The following is a 14,127-nucleotide window of genomic DNA, read 5'->3' as shown; positions in this document are numbered from 1 at the left end:
TTTTGGTTTTGTGTGTTTGGGGTGTTTTGTTCATCTTCCCCACTAGTATGTAAGTGCCATGAAGTCAAAGACCTTTGGTTCATAGCTCTCTCACTAACGCCTAGCACAGTACCTAGGACTAAGGAATGTTCTCCTCCTCACCCCACACACAGGACCCGTGATCTCTCCCTCATTAAAATGTTAAACAGAAGATTGGCCTTTGGCTATAGTGACTATTGTCAGAGGTCCCCAGGACCACCCTCAGGCTTCATGATTTGCTAGCAGGTCTCAAAGAACTCAGAAAAACCAATATGCTGAGGATTATGGTTTATTACAAGTGAGGGGATACAGATTAAAACAGCAAGGCAAAGAGTGCATAGGGCAGATCAACACGGCAAAATAACAGTTTCTACCATCTTTCCCCAAAGAGCACCCATTCAGGCAGTTACCCATGGATAAGACAGCCTTTGTGGAAATCCAGGTTTCCAGGGAGCAACTTCCAGCACGACATAACAGCAAAAAAATCCAAGAAGGGAAAAGGAACAATTTCACTTTGTCCATGTCACCCTTCCCCTAAGGTGTCACAGCTCAGTGCCCAGAGAGAGTTTCTTGGCCTGTGATTTCTCCCACAGGGGAAGCAGAGAGCAGGGAGGGAGTGTCCAGCTTCCCAAGCTGTGCTGGACACTGTCAAAGAGATCCACTTCTTTATTGCCCAACCAGAATACTAAGGTATGTGCTCTGTGACTCAGGCTGGGGGAACTGCAGATAGGGCGCTTGTAGGGCATCAAAGGGACACAGATCCTACTAACCACATTGTGGACTCCATCAGGAAGCCTGTCCATGAGCTCCTGGAGATGTTTCACCTGCAGATCCCCCAAACAGACTATGGCACCCCCAGTGCTGGAATTAGGTAGCTTCCTTTGGCCAGCTATAATCTGTTAGCTGTCAACTATCCCAGCAGTTGGGGCCTCCATGATGCTGCATGAAGGAGGCTGGGTGGCATAGCATCCAACACAAAATGCAAGACCAAAGAGAAAAGGAAAGTAGGGGAAAACTTGGACTGATTAAGGTTTAAGTCTCAAGCTGACTTGAAAATCCGGAATTGAGTGTTTACCTAAGAGACTGGATTTTAAACCAGAGGGTCTGGATTTACCTTGACTTGGCAAGACTGGGTGGGCCAGTGCTGGAGTCAAACGGACCTGGTGTAGATCTAGGATAAAGAAGGAAACTTCAGGATAAAGCAGTTTAGGGTTAAAGAAAGAAACACATTAGAGTTTGTGGATAGGGATAACTGTAAATATGTGGTAGTTTATTTATCTCTGAGCACAGGATCTCAATGCCATAGTCAAACCCCCAAAATGTAACAGATGGACATTCCAGCTCTCTGTCCTGAAGAAGAAGTTGTAGCAGAGCAGGGCATCTGTAGCATCTGGGAATGGTCACTAAGTTCCAGCAGTCTCATCTCCTTGAAGAAGGTGATGCTTCCTCCAAGAAAGAGAGGAAAAATTTTCTTTTAAATTAGAATACATAATATTTTAAATGCATGTCCTCTGCCCAACATTTCTTCTAGACATTTATCATACAGGTGGACACATACATGTGCACCAAGATGTACATACAAGCATAAATTGTAGCAGAAAATGACAGCAAACATCCTTAGTGATTACCACGAGTGAACTGGTTAACTGGTTATAGAGATCCATACCCTGGAATACTACATGGCCATTAAAAAGAGGCACCACTGTATGTTCTGATATACAACTAAGATGCATAGCAGAGATACATTGTTAAGTGAAAAAGTGCAGAATCTGGCACCAGATCTTGTTTCTACTTATGCCAACTGACACTCTTCTCTGTGGGTGTCTGAGTTCTCCACTCTAGACCTGCTCGAGGGAGTATTCCAGTGACCAGCCAGCTCCGCTGTCTTTAGGATTGTTCCTCAGCCATTTGCACCTTCATCTGCTAGCTTGCCCCTCTTGCTGCCTGTTGCCTTCCCTCCAGGAGAGCTGGTTAGAACTTAAAATGTTCCCACTGCAGATAAAGGAGAGGATTTATCAGCAGGAAGTGAGTTCTGTGCCCGTAGTTGGCAGCTGGGGCTTCTAATTTTAGGCCCAGGGAAGATGCTGATTTCTGTGATGATGGTGGCCACCATATGCTTTATCAAGGGCCAATTTAGTAAAAGTCTAGAATGTATATGAACTCCAAGTTTTCTCAACATTTATCCTGGGGGTTACCTGTCAGAGTTTGCTGTGTGGCCACACTGTAATAGTATTCATAGGTGGCAGAGGAATTCTCTAAAATGTCAATCATAGGAGAGCAAGGCAAAGGGGCTTCTATTAAGGTCATTAGGCAACACAAGACTAGTGTGTCCTTTTATGAGGTCCCAAGACATGTGAGAGTTTGCACTGGGAATACCCAGGCTTTCCAAGCCCTCTGGGTCCCCAGGGTCTTGGCTGACATAGCCTTGGTTTCTCTGCTTCCTATGGGGGTGACAGGAACATATTGACCATCCCTGGTGGATATATACCAGCCACTCTCCCTATATGTTCCTGTTTGCTACCAGGGGGTAACTCCAGTCCCATCCACTGAAGATGAATTTTTTTGTTACTAACCTGATGTTTTTGTAGAAATCTTTTCCCTTCTATATGGTATTTGGGAAAAGTGAACTTCATAATTTACTATGCAAAACTGAGAGAACTGTTCATCTCTCTGGCCTTTAATTTTGTATTGCATGCTGTTTTTTTTTTCTCCCTAAACAAGTTGTATCTAAGTAAGGTCTGGTTGTATCAGCATCACCCAGGAGTCTCTTAGAAATGGAAGATTTCATTCTTTACCTTAGACCTACTAAATCCCCTCATTGTCTCCTGAGTCTATATAATGGGGGCTGTTTTTGTTTTGTCTGATTTGCTCTACCTTTTTCTTCTTGGAAAGCTTTCTGTAATTTTCCTCCCTTTCCTGTTACCCTGTAGCTCCATGGTGGAACTTATATATTCATTCACTCATTACTTCATCATAAATATATTGAACATTTTCCATATGAAGGACCCAGTGCTAGATGCTGAGGTACAGTGATGAACAAGACAGGCACAGCTCTAGGAACTCAGACTATAACCCAAAACTTAGGGAAGTGTGTGAAAGGTGGTATTATAGAGGCAGCAGGTAGGGCCAGAAGTAGCCCCAGAGAGAGAATGAAAACTTGGAGGGTGAGGTAGGGAAGTAAAAGCTTACGGAGTTTGGGATTCTTTGCCTGGGTCTTGAAGGGTGGGTAGGAGTTTGCCATGTGATCATGGATGGGAAAAGGGCACACCAAGCAGCCCTGTAGAGGAAGTCTGCACTTTCTGCCTGTTCGCCATTCATCTGCTGTTCCTCTAGTAAGAAAAATTTACAATTACTACTCCCCTGGTTGATATATACAGGCGTGGCCATATTGGGTATTTATGGCCAGCATCTACTCTGACTGGTGAGCTCTGTGCAATGCTAACTGTTAACCATTTTGAACATCATCCCTCTCTTTCCCATATTTCTAGGGTATGTGGTTTGTTAGGACTGTTTCTCACTCACTTTTTAGGGGTAGACATGTGATCTTGTTCTGGACAGTTAATATCTGAATCACAGAGATTGAGTCAGGGATGGACAATTGGTGTCCAGTGAGCCAGTCATCCCTGAGACTGTTGTTGGGACTCTCTGTCCACTGAGATTGCTAAGTTGGTAGAATATAAGATAAAAATTGTTGGGAAGAGCTAGTGTTTGGGAAGAGCTGTCTGAGAACAGAGAAAAAAGAGCTCAGTGAAGATGAGAAAACAGATTCCTGTCCTGGATCCAGCTATGCCTGAATCTACCTCTGGGTATAAGTGAATAAACCATATCCTTATCTATCTGTCTGTCTATCTATCAATCTTTTTTTTTTTTTTTTTTGCTTAGGCAAGTTTGATTTGGATTTCATTAGCATCAGGAAAATAAGTTATTATGCAACCAACTGCATTTATTCTTAAGTCTGAGACATTCATAGTGAAAATTATAACAAACTATTTCTGAGACATCTGCTGGAAACATCTGCCATTTTCCTGCTGTTCTCCAACCAGTGCTTCCCAACACACCTTGGCTTGGTGTGAAAACATGGAATAGAGTCAGATAGATATGCCATTCACCAGCTGAGTGATCTTGGGCATAGGACTTAAACTTTCTGTGCCTCTGTTTTCTCATCTCTAAAATGGGGGTAACACAGAATTGGTGTGAGGAGTAAATGAGTGAATGTCACCACAGTAACATCCTAGCCCATAGTTAAATATAACTCTGTCATGTGTGGAGAGGGGTAGAGAATGCCTTGCCAATCACTTCCTCTTGTCCTGTTCCTCTTAGCCTTGACACAGGGAGTCGTTTATCAGCTCTCTGTCTTGGATGACCTGTCCCACCAGCTGGGGAGATAATGGAATGGATTTAGGGTAAGCTGAGGGCAAGAGCTTGTTTAGTCGCTTGGCACGTCCTGCATTCTATAAGCCTTCACCCCAGCTACTCTTGTATCTTTTGGCTGCTAATGACAGTTGTTTGTGAAATGCTGGGTCTGGCTCACTGCTGGGGAGAGGAAATGGTTGTGGGAGCCCTTGTGAGCAGTTACCAGGGCCCCAAGGACTGGTGGGGTTTCATCCATCATGCAGACAGAGTTCAATGCCAGACCTTCCCAGATGAATCTCATCATGCCTCCCACTCCCTTATTGTCTGCTATGGACTGAATGTTTGTGTGTCCCCCAAATTACCATGCTGAAGCTTAATCCCCAGTTGGTGGTATTGGGACGTGAGGTCTTTGGGAGGTGGTTAGGTCATGAGGATGGGGTCCTCATGAATGAAGTTACCACTGTTAGAAGAAGATACATGAAAGATGTGATCTCTGTCCTGTACAGAGGACACAGTGAGAAGACAGCTGTCTACAAGCTGCGAGGAGAGCTCTCACCCAGAACCCAGCCATGCTGGCACCTTGATCTTGGGCCTCCCAGACTCTGGAATTGTGAGAAATAAGTGCCTACTGATTAAGCCTCCCTGTGTGTGGTAGTTTGTTACAGCAGCTTGAGCTGACTAAGACAGCATTCCTGACACTGCATTTCAGAAATGCTGAGGTTGGACTCCACACACTGGAACATTTCCAGGGGGATGGGGAATGGGAGGGATAGCATATATATGGTTCCATGTTCCCCCAAATGCAATATAGAATTGAACAAAATGTCACAGAACAGTATTTTTTGATTCCAGTCTGCCTTTTCTATGAGAAGTCAGCTACTTTCAGATTCCTTTCAGAGGGTCCTGAGAATCCAGGGGGAGTTTTCTTTGTGGTCCAGAACATAGGAGCCTCTTGTGTACTCTACCGGAATACTGTTTTGTCCACCAACTGTTTTCTCAGTTGATGAGTTTTTCTCCACCTCCATTCCTCCTTCTTTAGATGCTTATTCTTTCCAGAGCCCTGGAAGATTACAAATTGTAGATATGATTCTTTTGGCTCTGGCGTGGCTGACTGTTACCAAGGGGCAAATATGGAATCAAAACCAGGCCACGTGGACTCTCTCCTAGGAGTTTGGGATTCAGAGTCTCTGAGTTTATCTCTGGTGGATGCTTGAACCTAGGAGAGATGGAAAGCTGATAATAGCACAGGCATGTCTGGCCCATGGGCACCTGTGGCATAGAAAATGAGTATGTGGCGAGAAAGACACAGGAAGGACTGATCAGGCAATACCAGAAAGACAGAAACCGGCTATGTTGGCTCCTGCTGGCTTTCTACCATGAAGCCTTGCTGTACTTTGGCTTTGTGGGAAAGCCTGTGCTCAGGGGTTAGGGTGAGGGTTAGAGAGTAGATTCCCAAGGCAGTTGCTCTCCCACTGCTCTACACTTGTTTACCTCTGGCTCCACTAGTAGGATAGCCTCCTCGCTCGTCCACACTGGTCTCATCTCTTCCAGTCTTCTCCCTGTAGCAGAGGGGTGTTTTAAAATGGCAAAGCTGGTCATATGTTCATGTCAAGATGAACCATTAAGTGAACTAATCCAGAAGCCATCATACTTTGGTCCCTGGTGACACAACCTTGTGTTTGTTCAAGCAATGGGTGACCATGTGCCTGGGGAAGGTGGGGCTTATCCTCAGCTCCTGGGGTGATTTGTGAAGGTCATTTCTCTGTGCCAGTGGTTGGTCTAGAAACAGGCACATGATCCTATCCTGGCTGATGAATGATGGGCAACTGTCTGGCAGCTTTAAAGGGCTCCCTGGGAGAAAGACAAATGTACCAGGAGTCCTGCCCCTTCCTTTCTGCCTTGGATGTGGCAGGGGACATGGAGTTTACAGCCCAACTGCCCTGCCATTGACGGTGGGAGGTGACCTCAGCACACACAGAAGAGGGCAGAGCAGGGCAGGAAACCTTTGGGTTCTTGAGGACACCATGGAGCAGCTGGGCCCATCCTGGAGATAAATAAATGGAGGGTATAAAGTCCAGGCAATTCAGACAAACACTGAGGTGGGCTTTGGACTGCCCCAGAATGCACTTTGACCCTCTCTTATTCATACCAAAGGGGAGGCTTCAACTGGCATGCCGGTTGTGTCTGCTTAGATATTTGTTTCCCCTTCCCCTGCTCTTGGCTGTGTGGTTTTAAGCCTAGGGGGAGTGTCTGATTCTCCTGAATCTTCTTAGTCTTTGCAGTGCCTAGCACACAGTTGATACTCAATACATATGTGTCACAAGGATTTACTTGAGTAGGTTTGAATGAGAAGAGAGACCCAGAATCTGAAGCTCAAATAGGAAGACTGGTTTGGAGAAGTGGAGGATAGGCATATATAATATAATAATGATGATGATAATAATAGCAACAAGAATTCCCATGGGTTTTGTACTCTGTACCCATTTCACAGATGAGAAACAACCTTGGAGCAGCATGGCGATTTGCTCAGTGGACACTGGGCAGGGTTGAGACCAGAACACTAAGCCTCTTGGCTCGTGGGCTGTATCTTTTTCCAACTAACCTGATGTAGATTGCTTTTTATTCCTCTTATTCTTTTCTATCTTAAAAGTATGTGGTGGCAAGGTGGAGCTAAGTGGCCCAAACTCAGTTTACCCATATTCTGGCTGCAACTTTCTTAGTTATCTCTGAATCTCAGTTTACTCATCTGAAAAGCACATTGATTTTCTATTTCTGTGTAAAGATTACCACAAACTTAGTGGCTTAAAGTAACACCTGCCTCCATATTTATTATCTCAGTTTCTATGGATCAGGAGTACGGATGCAGATAGCTGGGTCCCCTGCTCAGGACCTCCCCAGGTTGTAATCCAGGTGTCAGCTGTCTCATCAGTGGCTAGAAGGAAAGATCTAATTCTGGGGTCACTTAGGCTCTTGGCAGAATTCTTGTGGTTGTAGGACTGAGTCCTTGTTTTCTGCCTACTTTGAGCTCCTAGAGGCTGCCTGCACTCCTTGCCCTGGGGCCCTCTCACATCATCACAGCTTACTTCCTCTTCATGGCCAGCAAGGGAGTCTCTTTCCGCTCTGCTAAGATGGAGTCTTATATAAGGAAACACAATCAGGGGACTGACACCCAGCACCTCTGCCGTATTTTCTTGGTTAGAAGCAAGTCACAGGTTCTGTCCACAGTCAGGAGGAGGGGATTGTACAGGGGGTTCTACCACAGGTGTGTCTACCACAGATGGAAATGTCCCCCCCAGTCAGGAAGTGAGGCCCAAGGACCATGCCTGGCATATACTGGGGCTCAATGTGGGTATGCTTATTAACATTAAGACAGATGCTGTAGCTGAATTCTGTTCAGGTGTTCATCAGGGACCAGTCCTACCCATGCCTGCCTCTTTGGATAGATCTCCTTGGACTTGGGACTTCCTTAGCTATGGAGAACCATTTTTGGAACTTGTCAGCAGAAGTGATAGCCCAGAGAATTCTGAGGCAGCTGCTCCTTAGGCTGCAGGCGGGGGATTTTGGCCTATCCTGAAACCAGAATCATTTCAGGGGGTTGATTTCCTTTCTGTGAATTTACCAGCAGCAGATTTTTCAGTGGAAGACATGTGTCCACTCTGAGCAAGGTTGAGAGAATCAAATTAATTTATTTTATGACCTGAGGCAAGTTTGAAATTGGCTCTTCCGAGATGAAAAGGGAAAGATGGGAGCAGCTCGCCAGGCTCCCAGGGGCCCTTCTCCTGTGTGGGACGAGGCTCCTGCAGTTTAATTGGGGTGGGATTCCTTCTGCCCAGCAAGGCAGTTGCCTCTCTCACTGCAGCACAGGCCGTGCCAGAGGCAGGTTCCTGAAGCGGCATCTGGGGGAGTCCCACTAGGCTGGTGTGTGCGTCCTGGTAGGTTTCGGTGACCTCCTGCATGTAGGCATCAGGGAGTTGGCAGCAGCAGGGGTTGGGGGGTGGCCAGAGGGGTGAAAAATAAGCCCTGCAGAGGATGCGGCATGTCTGTGGTCCTTTAACTGCCAAATGAGAGGGTGAAATGTGGCCCCTGAGTCTCAGCTTCCTGTGGGGATGATTTCACCCCTTATTTGGGCAGCTTGTTGGGGGTTGGGGTGACCCTGTGTCCAGATTTGCTGGGACAGTCTTTGATATACATGCTTTCCTGGTTTTGACTGTCTCAAAAGTGTGCTGGTTTGGACACCATAAACTCAGTGATCACCCCAGTTCAGGGCTCCTCCACCTGAGCACTGCTGACATTTGGGTTAGATGGTCCTTTGCTGTGGGGGCTGTCCTGTGCACTGTGGGGTCTTTAAATAGCATCTCTGGCTTCTGCCTCTGGGTGCCAGCAGCACCCCTCTCCCCAGGTCATTACCAAATGTCCCCTGGAAGGAGGAAGGCTTCCCTCCTAGTTGAGGCCTTGTCCCAGCTAGAGGGTGCTGTTGGATCCTTCCTCCTGATATCTGGGGATGACTTGACTATTGCTTCAGATTCTGAGGTTGGAGGGGACCTACCTCTCTATAGTGGTTCTCTGTTGATTTTGCCTGGTCAGTCTGTATGCCTCTTTTTCTTAGACCAGCATCCCTCATTTTCTTTTGGGCAACCTTCCGTTCTTCATTCTCAGTCTGTGTGGGTACTCAAGGCAAAGGGCTTTCACTCACCCAGGTTGGGCGGATCAGAGGATGTCGTTCCCTTACCTATAGTGACTGGTTCAGGCAGAGGTATTTACATTGGGCCAATGTCAGTTGCAGGACTTCTGTTATATGAGTAGGAAAGACATGTTCTCTTTTTGCTGGGTTTGCGAAGCTGGTAGGATGGGCCTGGGGCTGTCATCTTCATCCCCTCAAGGGGAGAGCCTGCCTGCGAATGAAGCCACAGGAAAGCAGAGCTAGAGGAGGAGAAAGCAAGCCGATCACACTGTTGAAGAACAGATAGTCCATTGAGCCTGAAGACAGATATCACCTAGAGTTAATTGCCTAATTCCTTTTGAGTTGACTTTTTGTCGATTTGCAGCTCAAGATGGCCGTGTGTTTCCACGGGCTGTTTCTCCATTCCCTTGCTCAGTCCACAGATGATGTAACTTTAATTCTGCTGATCAGCAGTGTGCCGCATCCGATGGGAGCATCCCAGCACCCTCTGATCTTGCTCCTTTGCCCTCTTGCCACTATCTTTCATATCATTGATCTTAATTTTCTCAAGAAGGCATGGAAACAATGGAAGTAATATCTACTCCTACTCCTCATCTTCTTCACCTCCCTTCTCTCCAACACCATAACTGTTTTAGTAGTTACCTGCATTTGTAAGAGGTTCCTGTAACTTAAAGCATACCTAGCCCCAAATAATCTCTCTAGGCTAATTATCTGTTTTGCTGAAATCTCTTGTATCAGATTCTACCCAACCTTTCTGATTATAAGGATGACTATTGAGGAAAATCTGGAAAAATACATAAAATCATAAGAAACTCCATCCCAAGACCCAGGGTAGATAAGTTTTGGATTTTTGGATGTTTCCCTTTTGTCTTCCACATGTTTACATAATTGAGTTCATAGGAGATTTTTGCATATATATTTTATATGAAATTTTACATGTATATTTTTAAAGACATACCCAATTAAAAGTTTGATTTTAATTATCTTAAGTTTTTAGATGAAGGATTTTTAAATTATCTACATCATTTTTAATAACTGTAGAAGATTCTATTGTATGAATATAGCATAATTTAAAAATGTTTTCTTATTGGTAGACACTATTTTTTACTATTTGCAAGAATGTGATAGCATCCTTGGGCATACATCTTTGTCCCCATACTGGATTGCTTACTAAAATAAATTTCTAGTAGCAGACTTTCTGGGTCAACGTGAGTATCTGTAAGGCTGTTTATATATATTGCCAAATTGAAAAATTGTGCCTGTTTATACTCCCACTTGCAGTATGGGAGGGTCATATTTCAGAATCACAATTGCAATTGTTGATGGGAATCCAGCTAGTTCAGTTATTGTCAACTATTTTTTGACACCACCGACACTTCCACCATTAATAATAATTAAGTAGGCTTATTAAGATCCTAAAATATTCCAGCTAGTTTACTAAGAATTTTACATGTGTTATCTCATTTAGTTCTCCAATAACTGATCAGAATAATTTCCCCATTTACAGATAAGGATAGAAAACCCCACAATATTAAGTAATTTGCTTAATTAGCACAGCCAGTAAAGGGTGGATCCCAGATGAATTTGGGTAGTCTGACTTCTACAAATGTTATTCTTTGCTCTTTTTTATAGCAAGACAGAGATGATTAGTTGAGGGTTACTATACCTAATGGTTAGCTGCACTGTGTGGATTGCTAAAGATCTAACTTGAGCAAAAGCATTGCTACGTTGCAAATAAAACGGCTGTGTTATTAATATTTTCCCAATCTCCCCTACTAAGGAAGTTGTCACATTCCCTGCCAGGAGTGTGTTGAGGGAAGTGACTTTCCTGATACTCTGAATTCCAAAGAATTCCCATTAACTCTATTTCTTTTTCTTTTTTTCTTTTTAAGGACATTATGTTTACTAGGCTCCCCCCTTCACCAAGTCCCCCTCAGATCCCTATTCACAGTCACTGTCCATCAACATAGTAAGATGCTGTGAAATCACTACTTGTCACCAAGTTCACAGTCACTGTCCTTCAACATAGTAAGATGCTGTAGAATCACTCACTACTTGTCTTCTCTGTGTTGCACAGCCCTTCCCGTGCCTCCCCCAACACTATACATGCTAATCGTAATGCCCCCTTTCTTTTCTTCCCACCCTTATCCCTCCCTTCCCACCCGTCCTCCTTAGTCCCTTTCCCTTTGGTAACTATTAGTCCATTCTTGGGTTCTGTGCTTCTGCTGCTGTTTTGTTCCTTCAGTTTTCTTTTGTTCTTATACTCCACATATGAGTGAGATCATTTGGTACTTGTCTTTCTCCGCCTGGCTTATTTCACTGAGCATAATACCCTCTAGCTCCATCCATGTTGTTGCGAATGGTAGGATTTGTTTTTTTCTTAGGGCTGCATAATATTCCATTGTGTATATGTACCACATCTTCTTTATCCAATCATCTACTGATGGACATTTCCATTAACTCTATTTCTAAGCAGGTCTACTGTCTCCAAAATCCTCTCTCTGCAAAATGCTAGCTGCACGTGTTTCCTAGAAAAGCATCACTCTGAAATGAGGTGGGTGGTTTCCCACTGTGAAGATGGGGTCTTGCCTAATGTCTGCTATTATTTTTTTGGGGGCAGTAGTGCTCCTTGAAGTCACTCACTTGGTTTTTACTGCCTTTCGCTGGCCTGCAGGGCTAATCCTGGCTCTCAAACTGTGTGACCAGACTAACAGCATCAGCATCCCATGGGAGTGGAATAGAAATACAAACTCTTAGGCTTTATCCTAGACTGAATCAGAAACTCTGAGCGTGGGGGCCCAGAAGTCTGTGAATTAAGAAACCCTCTGGGTGATGCTGATGTACGTCAAAGTTTGAGATCTGCTCTAAACCTTACTTTCCTCCTTTATGAAATGGTAGTAGTAATAATACCTGTTTTATGGATTATAGGGAGGATTACATGAGCTAATCTGAGTCCTTGGCACAGGGCTTGGCATACAGAAAGCACTTAATAAGTGGTAGCAGGCATCACCATCTCTGAACCTGTCCAAGGTTGCTGCTGGATCTGTCTGGTCTTTGTCCTGCATCATACTCCTTTTAAGGACAGACATCCCCCCTCCTGTGGGTCTGGTGGGGCTCCAAGCATCATTGCCTAGTTTTCCACCCTCTGTCATGGTGTTATCAAAGGGCAACCAATCAAATGCTTGTCTCCTGGGGATTTTGCTCTTAAAAAGAGCCTCTCAGGGATGTCATTCCATGACATTCTAGTTCCCTGCTTTTCACTTTTTAATCTGCTCAAGATTTAATCTGCAGATCCTGTTAAAAAGCAGGTTCTGAGTCAGAGGGAAGATGGTTCTGAGAGTCTGCATTTCTAATTAGCTTCCTGATGACGGTGATGCCAACTGATGGTTTGTGGACCACACTTGGCTTAGTGTCCCCAGGTGGTGGTTGTCATTTGTAGCCTCACTTTAGATTCACTGGGGCATCTTTGAAGTGAGGCAGATAGCCCCACCCAGACTAGTATAATGCCCATTTCTGAAGGTGAGGTACTAGTACCAGTGGTTTTTAAAGGCTCTGCAGTTGACTCTTACCTGCGGTGAGCGTTCAGAACCACTGCTGTAGAGAGATGGTCCAGGTGCTCCTGGCAAGTCCCTGGAACCTCCTGAGGTATGGGTACTCTATTCTTTCTTTGATGATGTGAATTTCCCCTTTCATATATTTGTTTGATTTTACCTCTGTTGCTTGCAACCAAAGAACCTTAACTGACAGAGCCTCAAACAAAGGAAGCAGATTCAAGGCTAGTATTCAGTTTATCTGGCCTCTCAACCTACAGATCTTTCTGCAGAACCTCAGGCTTCTTGGGGATGGAGTTCTGATGTGGTTGGAATAGTGCTATAGGGATTTGGACTGTCCCCTCTTCTCTTTGGCCCCTCAAGACTCACTTGAGGGGACTGCTCTTCTCTAGGACTGTTCTTGTCTCAGTCCCAGGGCTGGATCCTGTGGGTGACAGTTTCACCAATGTTTGACAAGCCACACCAGCAGACAGGAGTGTGGGCCAGCCTGCTGTCCTGTCAGGTGGAGATAAATAAAACTGATGATACACACCAGGCAGGGCAATAGCAGCCCTTCTTCCTGGTGAGGGCATGACTTGAGCACCTCTGCCACCTAGGCTTCTCCAGGAGGTGATGGTTCCCTGAAGCTGATTACATCTACCTTGAGGAGCTCATATTCTCCCACTCACAATGGACCTGCATTGGCCTGGACCAGCTGACCATAATCCCTTGGAGACAGTGTTGCCAGGGAGACCAGATGCAACACAGGTGTCCAAGGTGCCTTGGCTGTAGCTCTGCTCAGAGGTCCAGATATCTCATGTGAATCCCAGTCTCTCTGCTTGGAAGATGTCCTCACCTGTAAGGTTGGTGAACCCCTCACAAGTGGAGCTGATGCTCCCTGGCATTCACCAGTACCAAAATACTTCTGTACCAGGGTGAATAGCTGCTTTTCTTTCTGCCACCGGTGGCTCCTACCTCCCCATGATCCAGCATCTAGAGTTAATGCCTGGCTCAGCAGAGGGTCTCCAGGGCCTACTCCTACTACTTATTTTGGCCCTTGGTGCCCCTGCCATAGAATTGTTACATAGGGGATGCCACCCTGTCATGAGAAGCTGATCCTTAAGGCCACAGGCACCAGGGACAGAGGAGCAGATGGAGAGTGAGTGTGGCAGAGTCAGTCTTGGGAGATCAGGAGCTGAAAAGGGATACAGATATTTGTCTTTGCAGAGACGGATTGGATTAGGGGGAAGGCTGAAGCCAGAGTGCTTTGCTTTTCATTTTGAGTTTTTTCTATCATGTACTTGTATTGTTCTGATAAAAAAAAAATTCATGAAAAAAGCAGAGGTGAAAATAATTCCTCTACAGCCACAGACATAATGACCGACAATTAGTGCTATATATATAATTTCTATCAATGTACTAGGTTTGCTACATGTCCCCTAACTCACTTCTAATTCTCACTACAATTTAGGGTGAACAAAAAGGCTTAACTTGCCCAGGATATTCCCTGTTTTGGCCCTGAAAGTCCCATGTCCCTGGAAGCTC

The 14,127-nt window shown here is 45.1% G+C and overlaps 1 long non-coding RNA gene across 4 annotated transcripts; it reads right to left on the bottom strand.

The window, feature by feature from the left end:
• Positions 1 to 1,286: 1,286 nt before the first annotated feature.
• Positions 1,287 to 13,284, bottom strand: LOC140843738 (uncharacterized). 4 transcript variants are annotated; one of them, XR_012121747.1, is made up of 5 exons: positions 12,622 to 13,284; positions 8,918 to 9,291; positions 5,863 to 5,930; positions 3,208 to 3,345; positions 1,287 to 1,464 (listed from the first exon to the last, which is right to left on the bottom strand). It is a non-coding gene; the product is annotated as an uncharacterized lncRNA (long non-coding RNA). The 4 variants fall into 4 exon arrangements; XR_012121748.1 differs by having other exon boundaries at positions 1,287 to 1,460; XR_012121750.1 differs by having other exon boundaries at positions 9,101 to 9,291.
• Positions 13,285 to 14,127: the final 843 nt, after the last annotated feature.

The sequence above is a fragment of the Manis javanica genome, chromosome 10, assembly GCF_040802235.1.
Source record: "Manis javanica isolate MJ-LG chromosome 10, MJ_LKY, whole genome shotgun sequence".
NCBI lineage: Eukaryota > Metazoa > Chordata > Mammalia > Pholidota > Manidae > Manis > Manis javanica.
This window is presented reverse-complemented; position numbering and strand designations above follow the sequence as displayed.